This window comes from Kryptolebias marmoratus, linkage group LG14 (genome assembly GCF_001649575.2).
Source record: "Kryptolebias marmoratus isolate JLee-2015 linkage group LG14, ASM164957v2, whole genome shotgun sequence".
NCBI lineage: Eukaryota > Metazoa > Chordata > Actinopteri > Cyprinodontiformes > Rivulidae > Kryptolebias > Kryptolebias marmoratus.
The window spans coordinates 10,413,798-10,438,065 of NC_051443.1; the positions used below are offsets into that span (position 1 = coordinate 10,413,798).

General features: G+C 39.1%; 1 protein-coding gene across 2 annotated transcripts in view; it reads left to right on the plus strand.

The window, feature by feature from the left end:
* npy8ar (neuropeptide Y receptor Y8a) overlaps positions 1 to 24,268 on the plus strand; it is a 49,308-nt gene that overhangs the window by 15,033 nt on the left and 10,007 nt on the right. The window lies entirely within an intron of this gene.

Below are 24,268 nucleotides of genomic sequence, written 5' to 3' on the forward strand. Positions count from 1 at the left end.
TTAAAAGCTAAATCCTGTTGTGATATGGGGCTAAATCATATTGTATCATACAGATTTTTGCTGCTCATGTATCCCTAATGAATTGGATTGTCTGTAGTATATCGAGGCGTGTATCATATTGGCCGAGATGCATGACCCAGGTAGAACCACAAACCGCAGGCAAATACGCAAAAGTGTGATGAGGGTATAATTGGACTTTAATGTTTGGTGCTCTGTGTGATTTCCTCCAGGTCTGTATCTTTGGGAAATAAGTTGCTCTTATCAGAAGATCTGCCGCTGACTGAGAATATGAGATTTTATAACCATAGGTGTTTTTAGCGTTTGATGGCAGAGGTTGTGTAATTAGGTTGGCGCAAATGTGCTAGGGATTATTCCTAATACTCAGGATTTAATAAAGATGTTTATTAAAAGCCCCATCGTCGCTGAAGAGCTTCATATGTGAGCTCATCCACAACAGCTCAGTCAGTGACTTGTGTTTGTTCAGATCTCTTTGTTGTAGAGACAGATTACGATATCTTAGCACACAAAAAATTCAACTAATCTTAAAGGCTGAGTGTCTCCTCGGCATTTATCTTCCCCTCGCTGTGACAAGCAGATCTGAATGAAGCAATGTTTTAGTGTGTGAGGCTGAGGTTAGTTCATAATTTATTCTTCGTTTGAGTTTCTCAAAACAGCTGCACTCTGTCAGACAAACAGAGGGGACCAGTGCATTTGTTATGGGCTATTTTCAGCAGCAGATTATTCCACATGTGGTGCTTTAGTGTGTATTTCAAGCAGCTGAGTGGTATAATGTGGGTCTGAGTCAAAATAACCTGCAGCACGTATATTCATGTCAACGAAGGAGCATTTTATTCAGTGGTGCAGTCTGGCTCACTGAGGTGTGTATGTATAAATCCATTTTAAGGACTGGAATCCCCAGATTTTGGATTGAAGCTTGGTGAAGGATTTTGCATTGGTCCCATTTTTCTGCTTTTTAAATTTTACAACGACAAAATGAACTAAATTAAGACTGATCAGTAAGCAAATCAACAAATTAGTGACTGTACTCTCACTGGCTGACTGAATCACACTTTTTCAGAAAACCTGGGAGAGTTTAGTCCATGTCATTGGAAAGCAAAGGATCACTGAAGAGGGCAGATAAAACATCTGGTGCATCTGCCAGGTATCGATTCGGCTGTGAGCAGAACTCCAGGGGGGCAGATAAGGGCTTTTTGTGTAGGGCTCAATAGAAGTTAGGATGGATATTGATATCCTTCTATACCACATCCATTATTTCAGCTTTGAAGAAAGCCATATACACAACCTTAAAAGCAACGTGGAAACGTCACTTTCATTTGCAGCCTAGTTAAAGGGATAGTCTAGTCATTTTTGAAGTGATGTTCTGTGAAATAGTTTTCTCTAGTTATTACTGTATCAGCAGTGACATCAGTCATAGAGCACAGAATTGGGCAAAAGAGGCAAAAGTCCTAGTCCAAGCTAGGCTCATGGCTAGCCAAACATCCACATTATTTATTTATTTATTTTATTTTTTAATTGTTATTCAGGTTCATTAAACAGTTCTTTCCGTCATGCAAAAGTGTAGAGGTTTAATTTAGTGTTGTTTCACATTGATGTGTTAACTTCGAGAGAGAGCTGTTTTATAAGTCTAAAAAATTATTTTGAAAAACAGACCATCATTTGGCTAGACATTAGCTTAGTCTGGACGAAGACTTTGTCTCTTTCTTCGTACCCTGTGTTCTGTGAGTGATATCCCAGCTGATAAGGTACTATTTAACAGATCGCTTCAAAAATGACTAGACTATCCCTTTGAGATAAAAAGATCTGATTAAAACCATTAAGAATGTCTTAACTAGGCTATATCCTTGCTGCAGCTAGCACCAATAATAAATTAGCAATGATTTCTGATAGCAGATCTGCAGCCAGCTGCAGAAAAAAATTAACTGTTGGATTTTGTGACATGTAGGGCGGCAGTGGCTCCGGAGGTAAGGGTTCGTCCTGTAACCAGAGGGTTGCTGGTTCGAACCCCCTCTCCGGCTGTCTCAGCTGTTGTGTCCTTGGGCAAGACACTTCACCCGCCTTGCCTACTGGTGGTGGTCAGAGGGCTCGGTGGTGCCGGTGTGATGGCAGCCTCACTTCTGTCAGCCCGCCCCAGGGCAGCTGTGGCTACAATGTAGCTTACCACCATCAGTGTATGGGTGGGTGAATGACTGATTGTAATGTAAAGCACATTTTTGTAAGTAAAAGATGAAGTTTTGAAATACAAACATACTTTAATTAAATATGCAGTGCCTTCATCTTTTGGAAGCTGGTCTTGTGAATGACAGGGTTGTAAAGTGAGCATGAAAGAATAGTACCCCATTTCAAAAATTAAATTGTGTATTTTTTAACGGAGTCAAAGTAATTTTCTTTTCATTTTAATTCTGTCATTTACAGACCCAAGTTCATGTAAAATTCACTCATTTTAGGGTGTTAATCGAGCTTCTGAAAAGTTTCCTGAATTTGCTGGTTTTGCCTGTACAGTGTAGAGATAAAAATCCAGGTCTGTTTTAATTGGATTCTTATCCTCATTTATCTTTATGAAGTCCATAATTGGATATTATTCTACTGAGAGTGGACATCTAATTACATATATGAGTCACCAGCCATCAACGCTCTTTCTCATTTCCAGAGGAAGACAGATGATTTCTAACTTTGCATAAGCAATGAACGCACATAAGAGAAAAAGAAAAAAAATGGGATTGTGCTGAAAATATGTCTGAAGGTCTGCACTGTGTTCATTTAAGAAAAGTGAACTTTATTGAAAGCAATGAATTTTAATTGAAAAAAATGAATCAGAAATTTGAACAAAAATGCATTTAACTCAAAGGAATAGTCAAGTACACCTTGTAGGTTTAAAGACATCACATCTTCAAACTGGACCGAGATAGATAAGTTTATAAAAACATTGTAGACTCCTATTAACATCCCACATTGGATAGACTGTCTTAGATTTTGCAGTCAGCTGCTCCATCATGTCCTTTTTTTAATGGAGGGCGCTACTAAAAATGATCATAAATGTGAAAATAACAGATACTTTATCAGACCCACAGGTGTTTTGGAGTCACTACCTTTACTGAACTGAGTGGTATTTCCTCACCAGACATGTTGAGTGAGTGCAGCTTTTGTGTCCGTGTATCTTTGGGTTTTAGCCTTTTGTGCTTCAGTGAAACTTGAACTCAGATGGCTTTTGGTCTATTGTCTAAATGGTGTATTTTCTTCCTAGCTCACATAGGTGGTTTTTCAGCCAAAGCAGCTCCAGTTCTAGTTCCAAGGAATTGCTTTTATTGCAGCGTTTCTATCTGTTTCTAAATGTCGGAGCACTGGCTTTAGCTGTGAACAACTTTACCACCAACTCCATGCTGCTCCAGAACAGTAAACTGATTGTGTCAGGAGCCTGGGGGTGGGGTGTAGGCAAACTGAACTGCTGCAAAACTGACAATTATTGATCGCTCTATTGTTTTACACTCAGTGACAAAAAAAATTAAAATAAAATTAAAAAAGCACAAGCAGATCAGCCAAGGGTATGAACTATAAAAGATTTGATTTGCAAGGATCTGGCATGTCTAGAACGAGCACCACGGGGCACGAGTGGTGGCATCATGAGTGGAGAGATAGTGTTATATCTGACATTCAGTCAAAACAGTGAGTGAAGACACATTAGACAGCATTACCAGCACTTGACAGAGTTTGACAGGGGTTTATTGTGGGTTTGCATGAGGCCAAGTGATTGTATTGCGCTATTGCCTCGCATGGTTGGGTGTCCAGATGTCACATTGGTCCAATGTTGGGTATGTGAGGACATTCCCACACATAGTGAGGACTCCAGTCACCCAAGACAGATTACAACTAGGGTAATCTGTTACTTTATGAACCAAGCACTTCAGACCCTAATGATATCGTCAACCGCCGTCCAGACACAGACATTGGACGCTTTAAAATATACTATGCCGTCCTGCTCAGTGTCTTGACTGACATTAGATGGTCTATGGGTTTAATCTTTCTTCTGCAGGCTGTCATTAACATCAGAGCAGAGACTGGAGCATTTGAAGTGGTGTTATAACTGGGAGGCATGGGGTGTTGTGTTATATTCAGCAATGAATCTTTGTTCGACGTTAACATGGATGACCTTCATTTGAAGTTATGATGGCACCAAGGGGAGAGGACCAATCCTGCCATTGCGGTGACAGACACACTCCTGGCATCATGGGGTAGTGAGCCATACGTCATGACTTAAGTTCATCTCAGCTAAGGATTTGTGGGAGCCTGCTGGCACAGCTCTGTGTCAGTGACATCCTGCTTCTTGATGTCGTACTCTTTCTGAGTATTTCAACGAGACAATGGCACAGGTGTATGTGGACTCCTTGCATCATGTTAAGGTCCTCCTGTGGTCAGTCAGGTCCTTCAGTCTTTCCCTATCAAAAACCTTGTACGTCAAGTCTGACCAAGTGCCACTCTGCCAGATCTTGAGGGCAGGTTTCGGCAATTGTATGCTGACTTGCTGCAGGAGACGATACAGTGCACTAAATCGCTGCTCATATCCATGCCTGAGAGGGTACGACTAAAACAACTAAAAGCAGTGTGTTCAAACTGGCAATTTTGTTATTCATGTGATCTGATATTGTAACTATTGCATTACAGTTACATGAACTTCCTTCATGTGTAGTTTCATGTCATTTGTCAGTGAGCGTATGTTGCGAGATCTTTCCACACAGTGCTTGGCAAGAATTTGTATGCCAAAAAGTCAACAGTGTGTTGCATCATTCATCAGGTTTTCCCATCTCCTGAACCCTGCTGCAAGATTAAGTCTAATCAAGAGGATGAGGAAATAGCTGAGGGCTTGTTTTTCCCACCGTGTGTGCGATGATTAGCAGTCCACACATCATAATTCAGCTTCTTCAGCTCCTACAAGATGATGAAGTTATTTTCAGAAAGAATTAATGGTCCATTAATGTCAGGTTAGTTTGGAAGCAAGCCGAGTGACAAGAGTAATGTCACACCTAAATGATGAAAAGAAGAAAGAACAAAAAGGTTGCACTTAAATGTACTGGTCTGATTCATCACCAAATGTCCATCAGCATCACATTTAATGTGTCGCAGTCTTGGGATGAAATGCAATTCCTAAAGAACAAAATGTGACCGTTTAAATTTTTATCAGGGCATTAAAATTGCAGGAGCTGCTCACTGATTTGGTTCATTTCATGGCATCTAACACAAACAAATCTGTGTGTGTGAGAAAGCAGCAGTGTGAGTCATTCCCCTGCTGTGCTTCAAAGAACGTGAGTTAAAAAAAATAAAAATAAAAAGATTCAAAATTTAAGCTGCTCCCCTTCTTGCTTTTGCATCACAACAGTTTTTCTTTCACTCTTCAGCTTGCCAACTTATTTGCTCTAGTTTTCTCTTCCCCAAAGTTTTCTTTTTGTCGAATTAAAAAAAAAAAACATGGAACAGTTAGTTTAAAAATGTTTAACAAGAGCTCTGTGCACGTTTCACTGAGCATTCCAGTGGATGCTGTAGGCATTAAAAAGCTTTTTCTTTCCTAACTTTCTGTCCTGTGGAGGTCAGGTCATAGTCTCCAGCACGCCATGACTCTGGTCAATCCGCCTCAAATGGCCAAGATGAAACATTTACAATTTCAGGCAATTTTCTGCTCCAAACAGCTCTATTCTTCTTCTCATTGTGCTTTTCTATGCGTCAGTTTCAGAGTGAAGACCTCGTTCACACAGTCTCTTTCAGCAGTCTGTAATGACATGTTTCTGCTGTTTGAACCTGGTTCTTACTTTTCTGACAGGGGATCATCCTAACAGACACTTTGATCACAAAATTTGGAGAAAAAAAAAGTGCCTCTGGCCATAATATGGATTACTGCAGTTGTTGAAAAGAACTGTTTGCTTTGTACTGATATTATCCCAGCTTCACATGCTGATAGTTCATATGGGGAAGGAAAACATTCCACCAGGTAACGTTTTACTGGACTCCCTGGTTACCTTGAAGAAAAGTCTTTGCATACAAGTCCAAATACATTTTTTGAGTTATATAATTCATCCATTTTTTATGGCTGCTTGATTTTGTTTAGAGCCTATCTGATGCTTATCTCCAGGAGTCAACTGAGCAAAAAGCAGGAACACGTCACCAGTCCATCACAGGGCCACAACACCACCAATGAAAGACTTCCTTACTTTGAACTAACTGATTTTTTTCACCTACATCGGGGTCACATGACCATCCTGTGCATCAGCAGGATCATTGTTGACTCTGTATTGTTGAGATATTATGATTTAAGGTAGGACTAGTGGTAAAATATACAAATAAAAAAGTCAAAATGGAGAAGGTTTTAGAAACCACCATCTCTGTCCTGCCAACCCATCCATCTCTGTGTCTAGAATGTGAACATCATTTACCATTTGTGACAAATATATCAATAGATGAGTGTTGACTTAAGCAGCTGACTCGGCTGTGTTGCCAGTTAAGCGTGTGAGGACTCCTTGCCGCACTGAACTGCATCTGCAGAGCTGTCTGGCGTTTGAGCGCTGATCCTGTTTCTGCCTGAGTTCGCTGTTGGTTCTGCTGCACAGAAAGGTGGGATTTTAGACAAACTGTTCACAATGGGTGCTTTTTCAGAACTTCTTCTTTGACCTGATGTGGACACTACAGATGAAGTAAGCTCTGGGGTATCTGGAGGTTTTAAGAGCTTCTGATGTTCATAAAAAAAAAAAAAAACTAACATCACAGTAATTACTCCCAATAATGTCTAATGGCTTACTTGTGTATGGTTCTGTGTTTTTTTCTGTTGTTCCTTCTTTTTTTTCTGTGCAAATGTTTTATGTGCTGAAACATTTAGATAGACTGTTAACTCCAGCCAATGATAACAGGTGGTTGTGTTCAAAACTCTGCCACTTACGCACATGTACCCCCTCTGTAGACAGAATGAGGATCATCTAATAATAAAGCAGCTTCCTACTGGGGTGTGTTATTGTCCACACACACACACACACACACACACACACACATATATATATGTGTATGTGTGTGGGTGTGTGTGTGTGAGTGTTTATGTGTGCATGTGTGAGTTTGTAAATCTGCCACCTCATTTGTTTGAGGAAACTATACTTTTCTACATTAAAAGTTTTTGTTTTTTCTCTTTGGTTCAGAAATGGCATTACTTTGCACTTACTGGGTACACTGAATGCACCATTGCTTGTTTTACTTTGAGTTTCGTCAGCAGCAAACAGGAAGAAGGGCTACATTTGAAGGCCCACATTAACAAAGACTAAGCTTTGATGTTTTACCAAGCATACTTTTAATGTGTGTGAAGATGTTTTCTTCGTGCTTCATTCAGCACATTCTCAGCCCCTTTGATTTGTACAACCCTCAGCTCTGAGATCAGCTGCGGACTGCTTTCCTTTTAAAGCTATTTTCAACTCGTATGAAAAAAACAAACAACATTCTTGATATTCATTCATATTATATCGTATCAGATTGCTCAGTCAATACCTATTTTATATTTAACGTTATTAGTTTATTGGTTATCTTTATTTTGTCATTTGCTGTTAAAGATGAACCCATCTGCTCACTGCTGTTTGCTATGCAGGCATATGTTCTTCAGACACGTGGTGAGACAAAATGATGAAAGCTCTCGGAGTTGTAATTTATTTTAATATATTCGATAATTTATTCCGTTTTCAAGATGAAAACAGATTAAAAAACCCTGCAACAACAAGCATTAGCAGCAGTTTATGTCTCAAAAAATAGATAAGATCAGGACAAAGAAATGAAAAGACCAAAAGAAAAAGAGGGGAAAAAATACATCTAAGCATCTTCATTTGGAATCAGTCCACTTTAGATTCACTTTGATTTGTCAGGTGGGTCTAAATAGCAGCTAGCATTTATGAGATGGTGATGTGTCTTTCACAGTTTGAGAGGAATCAATATTAATAAACAACACGAAGAGGACAAACTGTTGTCCAGTTAATGTCCAGCTCAGAACCCCCTGAGACCCCGATGAATATCTGTCAGTGGGTTAGGATCTATACTTGAAACACTCTGCTGACTCTTCCCCTCTTATTTATTCTCTAACATTTGGAGCTATAAAACATCAGAACAATAGCTCAGAGTGATCAAATATCAATTCAGCTGAAAGCCCATTTTTCTAATGCTACATTTTTTTGTTTACTTTTTTTCCCACTTTCACTAATGTCCATTTGGACATTGCTCCCTAACATAAAAGGCAGGCAATAATGTAATTGTGTGCGTTCATTTGTTTGTTTTTCTGTTAACATGATATCTCATGAACCAGAGGATGGAAATGAGTGAAAATTTTAGAAAATAATTTTTGGATGTGCATCTAAAGCCAATTTCCTTTTGGAGTCAACCTAATTCAAGAAACCTTCTATAACTCAGTCAGTTTTACAGATATTGCGCTAAAATTGGGTTTGGTAGTAGCTGAGAGTCGCCTTCAAGACATACTCCAAGTGCTAACAGACCACTAAATGTCTGTGTTTAAAACTTTGGCATGAACTGTTATTGAATAACATCTAACCTTTTAGGTTAAAATAGTGCAAACACCCTGAGGGTCAAAGGCCAGGTGTGATGATTACTAATCAGAGCCTAGAATGACAGAAACAAACCAGGGAACAGACTTACAGGATTAAACCTAAGCGATCTGAAAACAGAACTACAAAGCAAAAAAAAAAAGAGTAAAAACACAACAAATGCACCAAAAGATCCATAAACAGAAATGCACATATATATAAAAAAAAGAGTGAATGTCAAATCTGGAGCTTTTGTTTGATTTTTAATGCCTCTAGCATTTGCAATTTGCCGTTAAAAATGTTTTGAATATGCAGAAGGAAAGGTTTAACCCATTTTGTGGTGCAATATTACCTTTCGGCCTCCCGCAGGCGACATTCGAGACGAAACATTTCTGTATTAAGCTGATGTTGCTCATAGATGATCCACTCAGGTGCCTCACATGTGCACACCAATCATTTTGTAGCTTGTCTTTACTGTGTTACAGTGAAAAGGAAGAACGGAAGCAGCATCCGGACAGATTGTTCTCGTAACAATAATGAGAAACTCAAAAAAAGTCAAACTGCTGGACTATCACTGACATGTATAAGCCTAGTTCATCATTATTTCATGACTCATAATGAACCCCAAAAATTTAGACTTGTTTGTTTTAATGTCTAGACTTTTAAATGGTTTCTTGCTGTAAACAGGAAGCAGTCATTTTGAAAGAAACGGACACATGAGAGGATATGTATTTATGTAAGGGAAACACATGACAAAATACTGTGGTGGAAATAAGAATGGTGGTGGTGGAACCACGACAAATTAAAGAACTGAACTGATTGAATCACAATAGAGATGAAAATATATGGTGCAGATAACAAACTGCATATCTGCCTGGCAGTAAAGCTTTATTATTTAAAGTCAACATTCATAAAAGAGGCCTAAAGTCTTTTTCTTTTTTTTCTCCCTGAAACAGATTTATATCTGGTGCCGAATGCTCCCAGTAAATAAATCGTCTGTCAGTTAACATTCATTTCTGCTCAGTCGGATTCTCTGGTGGATTTGTGTTTTACATAAGACGCTGGTCCACAGCTTGCAGTCACTGACAAGGAAAAAACAAGCAGGTACCGCTTTAAAGGGCAATATAAGCTGCCAGATTGTGTTTAAAGCCATGTATGCTGTAAAAAGGCTTTCATGTTTCACTCCGACACATTCATGTCAATTAAACTGGAATGTTCGAATTCCCCCGGTGTTTTAATGGTATTTTCTCAACACTTGTGGCTTTTAGCCAGACACATTCCTCTCTGAGGAAAAAAAAAGAGCAATGCTTAAGTTGACTGCGTCTTTTATCAGCTTAGACCAAAGTAAAATTTTAAATGAATAAATAAATTATGATGAGGACAGTATGTTCTGCCTGCCTGGGATTTGTTTGAGGATTTCAGCTTTCTCCAGCCATCCAGAAACATGGATGCTAGGTTGATTGGTGGTTCTCCACTGACCGTAAGAGTGAGTGTGAACATGTGTGGTTGGAGTGGGTGTAAACTTCACCCCAAATGTCAATATGGCTGTGTTCACTCTGCAGGCAAATGAGAGCCAATTACGTTTTTTTTTTTGCCTCCTATGCGACACATAGCAGATTTTTTCATAACAGTGTGAACATGACAAATCAGATTTTTTTTCATATCCAACCCAGGTCTTTTCATATGTGATACTGAATCAGATACATATCCAAACGACTGCAGTGTGAACCTTCATGTCACATTTCATCTGACTTTTCTGTTGGATGAAAGGATGAAGGTCCTTCACGTCAAAGTCCCACAACTTTTGGCTCCGACTCTCCATCCACACATGCCTCTGCTCAGAGGTAGCAGCCACAGCTCCCCCCCAAAAATGTAATTGTTAACATTTGAGCTCTTTTTCTTCTCCCTCTTCTACCTTTTACAGTTTAGATGTACAGTTGGCCCCGGTAGGACAACAAATTCAGAATCAACACACACATGCTAACACTCGCAGCGTCCATATTTATTTCTGTAAACTCAGTATTAGGAGTGTGACACCATATCTTCTTCTGCGCATGTGGGTCATGAACGAACATGCAAAAAAAATTCAGATTTGAGCATTAAGACCTACAGTGTGACCGTAGCCTACAAATTGTTAAAATTGTATTTATGTATTTGTGTGTGTGTGTGTGTATATATATATATATATATATATATATATATATATATATATATATATATATATATATATAATAAATAAAAAATGATTTGTGTTTTCTTTGGCACAGAACTTGATGCAGCCTTTAGATGGCATATAGTGCTCAGGATGCAACAAACAACACGTAAAAGAATAGTTCAGGTATTTTAAAGTAGATTTTGTGAAAAGGCTTGGAACAATATCTTGTATTGATCTTCTTGTAGAAAGCTTTTTAGACAATCTCAGTTTGAAAAACAAACAAACAAAACAGTTTAATTCTGATCAGATTGATAAGCTAATGGCTGGATCGAGCAGGGCTGAAAACAAGGAGGATTTTTGCCATTTTAAAACAACTTCAGCCTCAAAAGTGTAATCGTGGTTCATGCGAATGCTACACTTTTTAAAATTTACAGTATATCACCATTAATTTAACAGTTAATATAACAAAGAACCATTTATTTCTATATAAATGACCATGTAATGAGACTGACATCAGGTTTAAAGGTTTATATAACTCTATATAACTCTTTGTGACTGTAGTTGTTTTATGACAGCAGTGATCCACTATTGCGTTTAGACTATTAGCTCGTCAGAATTAAACTCCATTTCTCCAAACTTAGGTTCTTCAAACAGCTATCCACAACAGGTATGATGTTAACTGTTCACAACCTTTCCACAAAGCTACACTTCGCTATTGCTTGTAATTTTGATGTAGATCTAAAGTTTCAGATAATTTGGAAACTCTTGAGCAGATTATATCCTCTTAAAAACTGAACCTCTGTTTACAGTTTTAAGCATGGGCTCATTTTCTATAACAATTCAAATAAACTCTTTGATTAAAAAGAAGCTATGATGTGAGGTATATATTATTGATAATTGAGTTGACAGTGCCAGGTGTGACTCCACCTGTTTACTGTCAAACTGAAACACAGGTCTCTGGAGGAGCGCTCCTATTACCACCTGATTAAAGTCAATACATAAGTGTTTTATTATTCATCCTGTTTGTGCTGGATCACAAGGCTCATTGTGTGACTGCATTTGAGAGATGTTCTCGTTATACATGTGGTTTAAGCCTAATATAGCGAGTAAAAATAAGACGTGGCAACGCCACACACACAAAACCGCCGGCTGAAAAGTGAGATTCTAGCTGCACCCTGCGATTATAACGGCGATCTGTTTCTGCAGCCTATACATTCTGTTCTCCAGCAGAGAAACAGTCTGTCAGTGGGGCTCGTGAAGAGCTTGTGGAGCTTCTTTAAGATAATCAGGCGAGTGTGGGAAGATTGTTCTAGTCACTCATCTGCTCATTTCCACTCCATTAGAAGAGGCAGGAAGCCTGCGAGAATGAACGGCACGGCCAAAAGTGCCGAGCCCGAGCAGCGGAGTGGAGTCTCAGACGCTGTGGGAACAATACAGTAAATAAATGCAGCGTCACAGGGTTTGTCGTGTCGCTCCACCAGTCCCGTCTGGGCTATTAGGCAAATCACTCGTCGATAAACACCACACTTATGAATATGGAAGAGTTTTATAAGAAATGTGCAATCATGCGTTCGTCTGTCTTCCACACACTGACTCAGACACCACTCACCACAGCTATGACCTGTGAATTTACTGTGGAGGAAAGTACAGTAGTAAAAGTATGACAGAATTATTGCCACTGCTTCCTAAGAGACAAACATTTTTTACCACCCCAATCATTGTTCCGTCGTATTTTATGATAAAAATGGTGGTCAATGGCGAGCCAGAGGTCGCCTGTATTCAGTCCAACCTGCTATCAGCGGACTCTTGGCATCTCGAAGCCCCCGCAGTAACTCGTCTCCCACGTCTGCCTCTAGAGGGCCTGTCGAAGATGTCCGAAGGGTTATACATTGAGGGTAAAAGCCTGCCGTGACAACCAAGGCTATTACCTCACTGTGAGAAGCCTGCGTGAGAGACGATAAAGCATTGTGAAGTAGCAAAACGTAGCGTCATAGTTGACGAAAACAGCATTAATCATCTGACTGCTCCTATGTCACCACGAGGACTATGCCTCTCATTTATCATGCTGTCATGGAAACAAACAGGCAAGAAAAATCTAAGATTTAAGAAAAAAAAAATCATTCCTAACTGAGATTGTAATGACGTAAAATAATATTTTACTTCAAAAAAGGTTTTCTCTAATCACAATTCGGTCCCAAAGTAATGTCAGATATTTCTAAGACAAACTGAGGTTGACAGAGTAGGGCAGAGGATCTCCAGTTAAACCATAAAAAAGTGAAAAAAATCACTGACCTGTTCAAAAATTATGTTTACTAAGGAGATATTGGAAGGGATCTGCTTAATCCTGTCTTGGCCGGGCATATCATCAAAAAGGTTCAAGGAATCTGGAATATATATTTTTTTATTATTCATAAAGGGCAAAAAAAAAAAATGCAAAGTAGGATGCGCTTGATATTCCTTCATCAGGAAGTTCATTCTTTAATAGCTGCCAGAATCACACGGACAAGGGATTACTTCGGAAAACCTTACATATGTGTCATGATGCTTTCTGTAGGTATTGGGGATCTTCTTGCTAATGCTTTCCATTGCTCCTCTCTGGCATATCTACCTGGCAATTTCTGTTCTCCTTGTCTTTCAATAAAGTCCGACTCAAACCCACAGCAGCAGCAGCTTCCACATCCGTTTCTTCCAAGTCTAGGTTTGTGGAATGAACGGCAAGTAGGAAATGTTGGTTTTAGCGAGGTACTTGTCGTGATCAGACACGGACGCAGCTGGTACAGAAAGAAAAAAGCACTGTCGACGTTGGGGGCAGTCTTACAATGCCACATATACTCCAAGATCACAATATGTCACATGGCACCATGAAGGTTTTGCTCAGTACGTATCATATGCCAAGAACTTAAACCACTGATATGCAGCTCTAATAAGACAAATAGGAAAATTGAGCAATAGCAACACCTATTACGCCTAAAAGCACCACACATACTGACAGTCCTCACATAGCATAGCAGGAATGTATGTACTGTCATATTTGGGACACTGTGAACTATGTGTGAGGTATACATGATGTTTTAAAGTTGCTATGTTCGTGCTTTCACCGTGACCTGGACATCCTGGCATTGCTGACGATCACTTAATGTATGCTAGAGTATCAGATATGTAAAGAGGCTATGTTGTGGTCCTATTTGTGGTGTATCTTAATTACACCAAAGAAATGCAAGGCAAATTCTCAAAAACAAGTGTGTTATTTGTGAGCATTCTGAGCAGAGCAACGATTTTAGAAGTTGTTGACGGGTGGCTCGTTTGATTTGAGGGAGCCTATTGTCTGAAACAAACAAAAAACGTTTTCATGTTTGTACATTACCAGTGTTGTGAGATGTTTGTTGAGAAAAATCAACTCCTGGCTTCGCCCGTGGTTCACTGCTTGGTGTGCTGACAACTGTCCCAGATGATTGACAAAGATCCTTAGGGGTTGTTGCTAATAAAATGATTCCCTTTTCTTTCTTTCTTTTTTTCAATATGAAGAACTAAAAAGTTATTCAATTTGGTTCCAGAGCAAAGTCTGAGTGAAAGATTCCTTCGGCGGTTTATGAAAATGTACAACTCAGTTCTTGTTCTGTGTTTTCAAGGAAAACAACAGCCTGTTGAGTGTGATGGACAGTGACAGTCACATTCAATTAGGAAGAAGTGAGAATCTGCCATCTGCGTCAACGTGACAAGGCCATGAGTGGAGCTTTCCCTCGTCTTTGTACCGTTTTGTCCTTGATTTTGTCCTTTAAGTCTTTTTTTTTTTACTCCCCCCCTCCCCCGGATTCCTATTCATTGCGTAAATTAACTATCCCTTGAGCTGAGAGGGACACCTAAAGCCCCGGCACAATCTAAACCTGGAGCATTCTTTCACCAACAATCAGTGTCTTGCCAAAGACCGAGGGAGGGGAGCCTTTGGCAAGACATGCAAAGTCATAGCAATCAGATCAGCCCCCTGAAATCACATGCCACGTCTGGCTGAGGTTGAGTCATCAGAATATGACCCCAGCAAGTCGACTATCGAGGCTGTCTTCTTTTTTTTTTCACATAACGTTAACCAAGATATAGTTTAATCCAAAACAGATTAAACAGCTTTACTCCCAGGCTGCTCCAGTTCCACTTTCAGAAAACACTGAAGATATTTATATCTCTGTAGCCAGAACGCTCACACTAAAACCTGAAAACAGCATTACAGTAACATCGTCCTTGGCTCTATAACGCCTCCCCAAAAGGTTTTACATGATCACATTAAAAAACTTAGCCTTTACTGGCACAAATGCCTAAAACTTTCTTCACTCAGTTCTTACAGACTCAACCTAACCAAACAGAATTAATCTTTTAGAAACAGGCTTTAAAATTCAGTTAAGGTTCATTTCTGCTCAGCAAATTCCCCGTTCAGCCCAATCTGTCATGCTGCAGAAAATAACTGCTTTCAGGCCAAAATATTTGCTTAAAACTGTTAAATAAAATCCATTAAATGAGTCTTTGCACATTTTCAAATTCGAGAATCTTGGAATGGTACGGAAATTGACATGGATTATTCTGTAATTTACTTTTAATTGAAATTTTTTGCAGACGGTATTTTTTTGTTGTTGTTGTTTTGCCTGGAAAGCTTTATTTAATTGGTTATTGAAAATTATGACTACCAAAAGTCTAGCTTTATTTCTTCATATTTTTCTTCCAAGGAACCTGTCTTTCTAAAAATCTTTTAATGGGCTTTTAAGGAATAGTTTTTAAGTTTTTTGATGAAATTTGGAGTTTTCTCTTTGAACTTTGGCTGGTTTTTCACTTATTGTTTGGATTTCACTCAAAATAAAGATGAATCCCAAAGAGCTATTAGCTGAAATCTTGGCTAAGCAAATACAGATGATGTAGGGCTGCACAGTATGTCAAAGATATATCATCATCTCAATATCAGTGAGAGTAATTTCAATATTGCCAAAGACTGATTGGACTGAAATAAATCATTGCCTAATATATTTCCTGTACCATCCATTCATGTTTTGCATGCTAACAATACATTTGGTCAATCCAATGGACTCACTGGTCTTGATGTCCACACCTGGTTTAAATGATAATGATGACACAAGATAAAGTGAGTAGTGAGGAAAATGTGGTTATACTACACTTGATATTGTCTTTGCAATATTAACAATAATATCACACGTTGCAAAGTTGTTGTTTTTATGTTGTGAAGCCCTAGGATAATGCATCTCTCAGGACATCTCTCAGGTCTTTGCTGGATTTTTTTCTGTCTTAAAAACATCCCTTTTAGATGTAAAACTGTTAATGGCGTGGTTGTTTTCTTCTTTGTTTTAGTTTCCACTTTATTTTAGCTAGCTTACACTAAGAAATCATACAATTTTTCCAAAAAGAAAAAAATTGATCACTTTGAAATTGATGGCAGCAAACAGATCTAAAAAAAAAAGTTGGGACAGGAACAACCAAAGGCTGTAAAAGTAAGTGGTATGAGTAAGAAACAGCTGGAGGAGCATTTTGCAGCTAATTAGGTTCATTGGCAATGGGTCAGTAAGAGGATGGTGTATAAAAATAGTGTTTTAGAGAGGCTGAATCTTTTAGCGATAGAGATGGACAGAGCTTCACCAGTAATAAACAGTCCAAAAATAGTTAAACAATTTCACAATAATGTTACTGAACACCATGCTGAGATATGCCTGATAGCTATGGTGAACACCTATTTGGGAGTCAACTTGTTGGTACAGAAATAATATTTTATGCTGGTAAAATGGAATTATCCAAAATTAATGGGTCTTTTTGAGAGGCTGTTGGTGTCAAAATGCCCAGGGCAAGTTGATTCTTGGTGCTACATTGTCCATTGTGTGCAGACACACCGCCAGATTGTTCCTTGTCTTTAAGTGCCTTTTTAATTGTTGAATGACTCATAGCTATGTGACAAACCCCCATTAGAATCACATTTATAGTAAAAATCAGAGCATATTTGATTTTAAAAATCCCATTAAATGATCAAACCAGATATTGTGACTCAAATAACTGCACAGAGGCAATGGCAGTGGGTCATTTAACTCTGGCTGTATTTGAAGTTGTGAATTTTAAATGCTTGAAAAATTTACTTAAAGGAACTGGTTTTTTTTTTTTCTTCTTCTGGAAACTTTTCAGATAAAAGAAAGGGGTTACAGATGCATGCGAAACAGAACCGTAACAAAAGAAGACCAGTTTTGTTAGTAATTTCATTTAAATGTTCACTTATTCCTGTTCTTTATAGTGCCAGCTTGCAGCAGAATCTGGTACAGAGTCGCAGCAGGAGCAGCAGCTCAGTGAGGTCAGCTAAAGTCAAGTACAAAAAGAAAAACGGAAATACCAAAGGGCAACATCGACATGACGAGGACAAGTAACAGAGTGGAGGGCACCCTTCCCCAACTCTTCTGCATGTCTGTACAAATTCCTGTCATTTACTTAGTTTTAACTAAAAAGGCAAATTCAGCCTTGACATTCCTGGAAATACTCTACATGCACTGTTACTTCCAGTATTTTTACCACCTTGTATTGCAGAGTTTAACATGATGTTGACTGTAATGTCATATTGTTTGACTGTGGCGGGCGTCTGAAATAAAAAAGTAGTTTCTTTCAATAATTTAAACAATTCTTAAAAGAACGAGTAAGTAGCAACCACTGAGAAATGTCTGATAGAAATGTTCACAGGCACAATTTTACATGTGGCTAGGTACATCTTGTGCTATTTATTATTAGTTTTGTTGCTGTTTATGTTTTTTTTTTTACATTTTCATTGTGGACCTCCTGTAATCTTACGCAACTTGTAGTCAATTTAACTGTGTTTAATAGCAAAATGTCAAACTATGATAACATTCCTACTTTTGATTCATATCTACAATATGTTCTTTTGGACCAAACAGTTACAAGGACTCACTGAGGCCTTATCCACACAGAAATTTTGTTTGTCTGTTGTTTCTAAAAATACCCTTGTCAACACAGCACCATTCCAAATAATGTCTTAATCCACACAGAAACACTGAATGACCCAAAACGCTGTAGGTGGTCTGCCAGGCCTGTATGTGGTGCTGTAATACTACCACAAAAATGCCCCAAAAACAAAAATCAAAGCATGGAGTATGCTCATAAAGCTTGCATACTTAGTACAAAATCTAAACACAAGAAGAGGACGCCCTCATCTTGTAGGTTTGATTGGAGGTGGAACTATGACACTATCAGTTTCCGAAGGTTACGTTTTTGCTATAATGTTTTAAAAAAGGACACTACATACATTCAGATGAAGGAGCTATAGGAGACTTACACAACAGATAGGTCTATTCTGTGCTGCACATGAAGAGCATGTCAGAGCAGGCTACTTTAGCAATTCAAATACAGCTTTAATAGTGTGGAACCTGGAAGGACGTTCCACTTACTCGGCCAATCAACATACATTTTTGTATGGACCACTCACAGCCTCATTTGTCACTGAAGAGGTGCAGTTACTCTAAAGCAGGAGCTAAAAATGAGCTGATAAGCATCGTTTTAAGGACTAAAGGCTCTGCCATACTCCATAAGAAGTCAATTAGCGAGACATTCATTTTCACACACCTTTCATCGTCCATTAGACGCTCTGATCAGAACTCCCAGGAAGCTCCTCCCTCCTCTTACAGCATTGAAACTGGTTTCTTCCCGCCGGTTTCTCAACTCTCCTGTCTTTGTACCAATCTTTGCTTCCTTTACTGCGACCAGTTGTGTTTATTAAACAGACTGAGACAGTACAGGCCTTTTGGCATTTGCAAATTTGATGGTTAACAATAATAAGCGAATGAAGGGAACGTGTCCCTACGCTGCCCGGCCGATGCGTACTTCCTTCCAGCCACCACAGCCACAAAGAGCCGTCTGTGTCTCTGCGCTGTCTTTTTAAATTTAAAGGTTTCTTAGTTTTGCTGGAACAGTTGTAAAGACGGCTGTATTTTCTAACAGCCTTCACCTGCTTCTCAGCTGAGCAGTAGAAGCAAAATGACTCCATTAAAGCTCACCGGCTTTTCCGCAAAAACCCGCCCACAACAACTTCTGACCAATCACACAACACTTGGCGCACACCCCTGTGTAAAAAAGTATATCCCAGGCCTTGTGCCGGGAAGTTGCTATAAGAATGAAGCAATTTTCATCAAACAACTACGTGAATGAAAGCCAACTTTGTGACTTCTTATGGAGTATGACAACAGCTTAAGAACAGCCCCAATACCACCAAAGCAACAAAAGACAAACTACCTTAAATGGTCATGAGGCTGTGAGTTGGTTTCCTGTGGTCTGAAAGCTCTTATTATTGCTTTCCCAACCCAGTGGTTTAAGCAATTTTTACTGTCCATTTTTATGAAGCACAAAATACTGAGTAAAAATATCTAATACACGCGAATCATTTCTGAAGCACAAGTTAGATGTATTTTAATATTAAAAGAGTAACTGGATCATGTAAAGGTCAAGACGTCACATCAATCAAGGTTTTATTTTACGTTTGAGTTGAGATTGTGCAACATTTGCTTGGAACCCAGCTACGGAGACCAATTTGAATAAAGGGTGCACACTTTCAATCAGATTTTTCCTGAGGACATTTGCAGCCACTTTTTCTCATTAAAAGTTAGAAAAGGAGCCTGAATCTGAGAGAGAAGTCACACCTGTCACAGTTTAAGAGCTCAGAAAGTTACCAGACTTATCAAACACAGCCCTCTCAGGTGGACAGGCTCGAGAGAGGATGCTTCAGGCAATTGACATTTACGTAGATCTTTATTTCGGCTGTGAAGTTGAGCCTTTTTTGTGTGGAAGGACTGTCGGGTTTGAAGCCAGCCTTGAACTGCTGATGAATGAACAAAAAACTTTAAGCATTTGGTTATGTTTTGTCTCAGAATATGGGTTTGGAAGATAGATAAAAGCACATCTGGATGCCCCTTGTATGACTGATTAGAAGTAATGATGAGAAAATGTCCAAATGAAGACTTGTTTTGACAGATCTTTGTGTCGCTGAGAGAGTTTTTGCCTGTTTGTTGATCAAAGAATTCAGTTTAGGGCCAGAATATCTGGAGGCTGTGCCACTTGAGTAAAATGAACCCAAACTTACTTTAGACTTTGTGGACTGGGAGAGTAGGTCAGTTCATATCTGGCCTCACATTCACTCTTGCTGAAAAGGAACATCTCAGGACCTTTTTCTAGTCTCCTGCAGGGCCAGAGTCGGTTTATTAAAAAGTGTGACACAGACTCTGGTAATCTGCTTTTCCTTTAACAGCCACTTGAGGCCAGGTTCAAAAGAGTTCATCTCTGAGTTAACATTCATATAAAAAACAAACAAACAGCTGATTTGAAACGTTTGTCTGTTTTACTCAAGCTAGAGCAGTGTTTTTGTCGCATTTACGTCATAATTCACCAACAATGTCAACTCTGACTTCTTTTGATGTGACTTTTAAACAAAAACACATTAGTGAACAACAATTAAAGCAAATCTTTAAAAAAACAGTCCCTTTTTGTGCATGCCGTGGTGATGTGATGACTCCACTGTTTTTGGAGCTTTGAAGGAGGACGATTCTGTCAGGATTTGAGTATTTTGTATTGATTTCTTGTTGATTTGATTTTTCATGTGATACTTGTATTTAGTTTGTTTCTCGTTTTCATGTTATTATATATTGAATAGTTTTGCTCCTTGAGTTCCCTGTGTTCTAGACCATTGTATTGTCTTGATCCTTGTGTTCCCTGTGCCATATTTTACATGCCCTCAGCTCAGCCTGAACGCGCCCTTCTGCACCTGTCCCTACTTTGTAATCACTCACCTGTTTCCTCTTCCTCTCCATCAGCCTTTATATTCAGTCCTAGTCATTTTCTATTCTCTGGTTCATTGTTTAAGAAATGCACTATATGGTTCTCCTTGTGTTCCCTGTGATCCGCTGGTTAGTACGTTTTTGTTTGCTGCCGCATCAGCTTTTTGTTTTTGTTCTTATTTTAAGAAATCAGCTTACTTTTTTACCCCTCTGTGTCCGCCTGCATTCTGGGTTCCAACCTACAACTCCGAACCTGATAGATTCCACTTGTCCTTGGTGCTTTGTACTGCTTCGAGCCTGCAAAAGTCAGCCCTTTTAAGTAAACAAGCATCTTAAAGAAGGCGTACATTCAGCCACATACTCTGTGCAGGGGAGACAGAGCGGCAGAAAGCGCCATTTTTGATGAGTGTTTTCACAAGCGGGTGGATGCAAGTGAGTCAGCGCGGAGGTGCAGTAACACCTGTCAGTGTGCCTCATTCTTTCGTAGCTCAATTTCGCCAAGCCCATAATGACTGTCAGAAGAAAAAGAAAAATCAGGGCTGGAGAGACAGATGGAGCTCCGCAGACATGAAAGATGGCAGCGAGAAGGGTGGCTACATCGACTGCTTGCGTCCACGTGGGTGTGTATGTGTGTGTGTGTTCATGCTTATGTGAGCGATGATTTGATGGATGTAGCAATCAGCGGGTGAACACGGTGCCAACAAGAGGAGATGCTGCAAACGAACCAGAGAGGATGGCTGTTAACAAACTGCATTTTAATGAAACAGTTCACTCAGAGTCGAAAGTCAGTTTGCCTCGAAGGGAACGTGTGTCACAGATAAGTGTTGGCGCAAACCTAAAAAGAGGCGTGTAATGTTCAAGAGCACCTGGAGTTTGCTGATACGCTCTCAGAAAATGGGGTGCTATTTTCTTTTCTAACCAAAACCTACCAAAATAGAAGCCTTTTTTATTTGTCGTCAATAGTTTACCACTCTTTTTTTTTTATTTAATAAAACTTTATTGATCTTTTGTGGAAATTGCTTTTGGTACTGGTACTTGAAATAAACTCACTGACAAAGAAAAACATTAAGCTTTCAGACAGAGTGCTGGAAATGAACTGAAACTACACATAGTGAAAGGTCAAACAGATAAAAGAGTTAGCAGCACAGGCTAACTGCTGGTCTCATGTCAGCATGGTGTGGCCTGTATCTGGATGGCCGACACAAATGCCATGAGGTTCTGTAACGCTTGGCACACAATAGACCATCCTCTCCTTGGTGTGGTCTGTTTTGGATGACGGGACCCCTCACGAGGTGTAGGTGCCCTCACATATCCATTGGTTTCAACATTGGGACACTGTATGCTTCACATGCCAGGCAGTTGCATGATACAACCACCAATCTGCCAGCAAACCCACAATGTGACGCCTGGCAAACTTTGCCAAGTGCTGGTCGGGCTGTCATGAGGTGTTCTCTGACCTTCACTAACTGTCGGACACTCCAGCGTCAGCGTCTACATTATCTCCCCACTCATGCCCATAGCCACAATTTTGAGTGGGGTGGGTTGTGTTTTTATCTAGGAGGTATGGGGGCCTCTTAGGTCAACATTAGGGTCCAGGAGCTACACCCTGGTGGGGGGCCCAGTGGGGAGAAGGTCCCCTAAAGCTCCTGCATTTTAAGGGTTTTAGAAGGTTAAAAACTATAATTCTGATGTACATGGTCTGCTGAAAAATTATCAATGAACTCTTTTAAGTTATGTATAGTTTAGTATTAAATTGTTAATATATCAAACACAACACCAAAACTAATCTGACTGCCTAGAACATTTACTCATTACTACAGTACAATCCTACAGATACACATTTTTTGACATAGCATTCCTATTTTTTTGTCCAAACAATTTCAATTTCAATTCAATTCAATTCAATTCAAAATTTAAAAAAAACTTGAATAATCCCAAATGGAAATTAAATGTTGTTGTAGCTCATAATCCTGGTTTTGTTAAAGAGTTGTTTTAGTTGCTGATGGCAGTGGGCAGGAAGGATCTCTTATAGCGGTCTATCCTGATGTGTCCTCGAAGAGCCCCACCAGGTGAGCCTCGCTGGCCTCCTGCAGAGCCATGATGGCCGAGCACTGGAAGCGCAGGTTGGTCTTGAAGTCCTGGGCGATCTTCCAGACTGCTTAACTTGTATTGTCAATGAGTGAACAATAATAGTAAGAAGAGAAAATATCAGTGCAGGAGAAAGAAAAAAAAGTTTAAAAAAAAAATGAAAACAGGTAGAACCATCTGCAACAGACATCTTTTTAATCTTTCCTTGGCCTCCCGACAAAAGTCACTCTGTATGGAAATCAGCTTTTGCTATTCCTTTATTGAAAGGGTTGAACCTGCAGCGGTGAACAGGTATAGGTTTATCTTATAGTTGTCTCTTCCTGTCAGTGTTGCAAGATCCCTTGTAACTGAATAATCAAAGAAGTTTTTTATCTGCTAAAAGTACCTCAATGAACTTTCAGTCAAGTTTTGGAAAAGCAGCGCATAAGTAATCAAGCTTTTAACGTTAGAAATTACATCACTGGATCTTTGGACAGAAAGTTAGACGGTGAAACAATTTTCACAAAACTGTTTAACAGAGCTTTCAGACCCCATGCAAAGAGACTTGTGTCCTGCTACAACTACTAATAGGGTATAAATAGAAGAATGCAGATAGACATGATTTTCACATCAGGCAACATGAATGAAGGCAAATATGCATCTGTGCAACAAAAACTTTCAGCTTGAGCTTCTAATTTGCAGGACTCAAGGCGAATAGTTGCATGACTTGAATAAGGGTTTCTCAGAGCCAGCATACAATACAGAATTAAACAATTAACAGTGCAGTACTGTCTGATAATGCTGGTGGATAGTTAAAAAACTGTTTGGAAGATTTCAGTTCAGTTCTAAGACCACTTCAATTTAAATCATTTTTATACAGATAAATATTTAATTAATGCATGAATGTAGCTCTGAGGACAAGTCATTAATCTGGATTTGTGCATGTTGTTGGTTTTTGGGGCTCCACTACTGATCTCCTCTGGCCTCCCAGCATTATTCAACCCCTTCTTGACTTTATGACAAAGTGTTGTGAAACTGTATTCCATTTTGTACGCACAAAAGAAATTTGGGTTCCAGAACAATTTCTCATATATTAATGAAGGACATTTTATACATGTTTGTTAGACTCTTGTCATTACCAGTTCCGACTAACATGTCTCAAATGCTGACTTCCACTTTTATGCTAACGAGATAATGACATCTAATGAAAACTTGGTATGTGTTTTATTTCTGTTTAGTTGTTTTGTGGAATGAAATAAAAACTCATTGCCAACAACAACAAAAAAAAAATTCAGTGATTTTTAAAACCAAGAATTGGGTTTAGAAGTTTGAATTTATTGTAGATTTTTCTGACCCACACCGGGTCAAAATTACAAGTAATGGTCATAAGTTTGCATACACTGCTAAGATTTGAATAAATGTCCCTTTAGAAGTTACACCTTGACCACACACTTTTTGTAGCCATCAAAAAGGTAGAGTTCTGCCTGAATATTTGACCGCTTTTCTTGGCAGAATTGATAGAGTTAATTTTAAATGTCACAGACTTTCTGCCTCTCTACAAATATTCAGCTGGGTTTAGGCAGTAGCTTTAGAAAGCTTATCGTCAGCCTGATTTTCCCCTTCAAAGACCAGTTCTGATGTGTGTTTTGGGATCATTGTCCCGTAGGAACACC